This window comes from Danio aesculapii, chromosome 24, assembly GCF_903798145.1.
Source record: "Danio aesculapii chromosome 24, fDanAes4.1, whole genome shotgun sequence".
Taxonomy (NCBI): Eukaryota; Metazoa; Chordata; class Actinopteri; order Cypriniformes; family Danionidae; genus Danio; species Danio aesculapii.
This window is the reverse complement of record NC_079458.1, coordinates 39,203,442-39,208,441: the sequence shown is the minus strand read 5'-3', so window position 1 is coordinate 39,208,441 and position 5,000 is coordinate 39,203,442. Positions and strand designations below refer to the sequence as shown.

Sequence of the window (5,000 nt, the reverse complement as noted above, 5' to 3'; positions counted from 1 at the left end):
ATCTGGCCCTGTCAGCGATACAAAATCATGCCGTGTGAAATGTGTTCTGACTGAAAATAACATCGGCGATTACCAACAGCCAATGAGAGAGCAGCATCCACTAGTGTGTGTATCTGCAGGCCAGCAGGAGGTTGGTTATGGGTTAAGGGAGAGGTTAAGGTCTTCTTTTCGGTCTATTTGGACCCAAGAAATGGAGGAAAAACTCATGGCAATTTGGCGAAGCACCTGTGTCTGTTTGATGTGTCATTTGAGCAATATCAAAAATGGGGCAAAAACGAAAATAAAGATGAATAGAGATTACTAATTCCCTTCAAAAGTCAGGTGAGCAAAATACTATAAGTACAATTTCTACCCAACTAAAGGTTTCTTTCTAATAACAAAAGATATACTACGTTACATCACGTTGTGTTAATGTCACTTCTCACATGTGTTTGTCTCAGTCCACAAACTACGTCTCACAACCAAAGTCAGCGATTCTTCCTATTGTAAAGTCATGCAATGTGAAACCTCTTGTCGCGAATCCATCTTGCAGTGTGAACACAGAACGCTGCCCCAGATAGTCATGCAGTGTGAAAACATCTGTGACGCCATTACTTTGAAAATCATTCAGTCTGACCTCGGCATTAAACAGCTCTCTTCTCAACATGTCTCAAACACACACCAAGCTCTTCCAGCCTCATCTACAACAACAGTGTTTGAGGCTAAAAGCAGATGACGTTCTGCAAAATGCCAGTCTGTGGTTTCCACTGCTTGCCCATGAAGAACCACAGACTGGAATTTCGCAGATTTGTTACAAACCACTTCAGATTTATGTCAAGAAGTAAGACTGGAATTACAGACAACTCATTTTTAAGCAGTTTGGTCTTTGAAATCTTAGCCTTTTACATACACAATTGGTGATATTACAACATGAAAGGTTACAAAAACCACTCAAAAACAATTCAATGCTCGGATCCTTGTTCAACAACTGAACTAGGGCTGCACAGCATTGGAAAAACCTAACATTGTGATATTTAGTTTTTTTTTTGCAATATATATATATATATATATACATACATACATACATACATACATACATACATACATACACACACACACACACAATATATATATATTTTTATAATTATTATATTATATTTTATTATATTAAATTATTAATAATTAATATATTATATAATATATATAAATAATTTCGATTATTATGTACTATTATCACATATAAATCGTTATATGGCGGTAGCTTACTTTGATGAGGGAGGAAAATGCGAGTAATCAAAACACTACAACCACTTAAAAAGCAGATAACTGTGCACAATTTGCTGCTTCTGAGTTTGCTGGACAGTCTTTGGCCCAATCCCAATTCTATTTTTGTACCCTACCCTTCTCCTTCCCCTTGGCCCTAAAAAATGAGTGTGAAGGGGAAGGGTTTCAAAATTTACCCCTAAGAAATTGGACAGCACTACAGCACCTGCACACGTCATCATATGTCCTCACGATCTCTTGCTTCATATGAGATCAGACGATCGTGACTGCTGTAGTTATTCCAGTTGTGTTATTTTTTGGTAATTATCTTCAGGAAATCACTGAAGGCATATATTATTCTATCATAATGATCTAATGTGGCAATAAGATCGGGTAAGGGAAAGGGCTAAGGGGTAGAACTGGGATTGGGCCTTTCACTGACAGTGTAGTACAGCAGAATCCAGCTAGAAAAAAACTGAAATCTCTCTCTCTCACTTACTCTCTGTGGCCGCTTTGACCTGCTGGCGTGTTTGTGAGGTAACATTTTATCTCCTCTCTCAGCTGTTACAACAGTAACGTTACTTGTGGATCAAGTGAAATTCTCCACCGCATCACCGTCTATAATGGATCAGCTGATCGCCGCAACCATTTAACATCAATGTCTGTATCACTGTTTGCTAAACAGCGCCAGATCCACACTGACCTTTAGAGCCAATCGCAGTCCTTTCTGTTGAGCGTGTGACCATCATAGTCGTTTAAGAAACTACTCAACAATGCTCAAAAAGCCTGCAGGATAATATTTACATTAGTTTATTTGCTATAAATGCTCATGTTGTTCTGTGCATGTATTGCAGTTTTGTTTGATACATTCAAAAATTGTTTTCTTTGAGCAGGTCAAATTAAAGGTACAGTACATATATCTGACTGCTTGTATTAAAGGACAAATTTGTATTACAAATATTATAAAAATATATTTAAAATAATAATTTTAATACAAGTATTATTGTTGTCACGATCATCAGCGATCAGAACTCTCAGATCGCTGGATCTCACACACAAACACACATGGACTACAATTCCACCATTAATGGACTACATATTCAGTCATGCCACACACATACTCACACCTGCTCCAAGTCTCTACTGATTACACTCGCACCACCTGAGCATTGTCAAAGACTGATTACAGACACTACTTAAACAGCATACACTCTCTCATTTCCATTGCCGAGTCTTGTTATCTGTAAAGTGACATTACAACACGTTTCCCTTAGTCTTGTTCCTCTGTGTTTTGATCTTTGACTTGTTTACTTTTCTCCTTGTCTGCCGCCTGTCTTCCGACCTCTCGCCTGATACTTTTGACTACGATTCTGGATTGCCTTTATACATCTGTTTGCACCTGTATTGACCATTGCTTGCCTGACTTTGATTAAACCTGCAGGTGGATCCTAAACTTCAGTTGTCTGTGTCGCTTCCCGTGTTACAGTTGTGCTGCTAAGTAAAATATCAAATTGTTTATGGAAAGCATCGTCAATGCACCGTGATATCGAATTGAACCGAATCGATGGCATGATAATCATAACCAAACCTCAGACCAGTGTCAGTTCACAGCCTTATTGAATAACTCTATTTGGAGGGAAAAATCATTACTTCAATTGACTGGGCTGGGGATTTTGTAAGAGTGTGAATCATGTATAAAAAGTAATAAACAAATTGCAAGAAAGAATAATTACAACAGAGCAAAGAAACAGTGCTTTTATGACTTCTAGGCTGGACTACTGTAATGCACTGTTTGCTGGCTGCCCAGCATCCTCTATTAACAAACTTCAGCTAGTACAAAATGCAGCTGCCAGAGTTCTAACCAGGTCTAGAAAATTTGATCACATCACCCCAATTTTATCCTCCTTACACTGGCTGCCTGTTAAGTTTCGTATTGAATTTAAAATATTGCTTCTTACATATAAAGCTTTAAATAATCTAGCTCCTGTTTATCTAACCAACCTTCTGTCTCGCTACAATCCAACTCGCTCTTTAAGGTCTCAAAACTCAGGGCTTCTGGTAGTACCTAGAATAGCAAAGTCGAGTAAAGGAGGTCGAGCCTTCTCATTTATAGCTCCTAAACTCTGGAATAGCCTTCCTGATAACGTCCGAGGCTCAGACACACTCTCCCAATTCAAAACTAGATTAAAGACCTATCTGTTCAGTAAAGCATACACTTAGTGCACCACTTGGGGGCTTCCACACAGGTTATGCATCTTGTTGATATACACTGTGAACATCAGCTACGCTAATTACTTTCTTTATTCTCCATTTCCACCTGGGGATACTCTTCCCGAGGCCCTCAGACTATGCAGAGTCACTGACTCGATCCAAGACCAACGACGAGATGATCCCAAGGTTTTTTATATCCTGGACCTGGCCATCCTGAGCAGCTACTGCGATGGTCATGGAGGAGTGGAGAACATGAGACTGATTCCTGTGACGCTCCAGAAACAGACGAGTCTTCGCTGAGGCCAGCTTCCAGCCTCCGCCACTGAGACTACAGCTCTGCACAAACGTTTGGCCAGCGGAGAAATTAAAATGGTCGTGCCCAACTGAGCCTGGTTTCTCTCAAGGTTTTTTTTCTTCACTTCCGCCTTTAGTGAAGTTTTTTTTCCCTCTCCGCTGTCGCCACTGGCTTGCATGGTTCAGGATCTGTAGAGCTGCGCATCGTTGGATTTGCTCTTCAATATTTGGACTCTCAGTGGTGATTATTAAACCACACTGAACTGAGCTAATCTGAACTGAACTTAAACACTACAAACTGAACTACACTGTTCCAATTTACTGTGACCTTTTATGTGAAGCTGCTTTGACACAATCTACATTGTATAAGCGCTATACAAATAAAGGGGAATTGAATTGAATTGAATTGAATTGCTTGTAGTTTTCTGGAGATTCAAACAGTATTCAGCTACGGAAATTAAATAATGAAATGTGAAAATAAAACTGTTTAGTCTTCATGGTGGGTTTCCTCCGGGTGCTCCGGTTTCCCCCACAGTCTAAAGACGTGTGCTATAAGTGAATTGGGTAAGCTAGATTGGCCGTAGTTTATGAGTGTGTGTGTGTGTGTGAATGAGTGTGTATGGGTTTTTCCCAGTACTGGATTGCGGCTAGAGGGGCATCTGCTACATAAAACATATGTTGGAATAGTTGGTGGTTCATTCCACTGTGGCAACCCCTGATAAATCAGAGACTAAGCCGAAGGAAAATGAATGAAAGAATAAGTCTTGGTATGACAGTGGTATTAGTAGTTAGTAGTTAAATTAGTAGTTCAGTAAAATTATTCTTCATTAAAGTTAGAAATGTTGTACATTACTGTGCCCGAACGCTTTACACTCTCTTGAAATGCTTTTAAAACAATTACAAATGATAAAGTTTCACTCTGTTATGGTTATACTTCGCAATGAATCTGATGTATTCTCAATTGTTGATCAACTATAATCCTAACTCAACACTGCATACCCAGTGATGTGACTATAGAGGACAATATCCATGCTAAAATGATATATTGTGCAGCCCTAATCTGAACCCATAATTAACAACACAAGACCCGTAAACAATGACCCGTAAACAATGCAATATGCTAATGTTTATTCACCATATTAGTGTAATGATGACGTAAAACACACACACTCAGTGGAAACATCCACATTTGTTTCTGTTCTGGCGCTCTGCTTCTAGTTTGAAGTGAAGAGAGCGAGACAGAAAAGGAGTGG

The 5,000-nt window shown here is 39.2% G+C and overlaps 1 protein-coding gene across 1 annotated transcript in view; it reads right to left on the bottom strand.

Moving 5' to 3' along the window:
- Positions 1-5,000, bottom strand: part of sugct (succinyl-CoA:glutarate-CoA transferase) — a 207,102-nt gene that overhangs the window by 18,001 nt on the left and 184,101 nt on the right. The window lies entirely within an intron of this gene.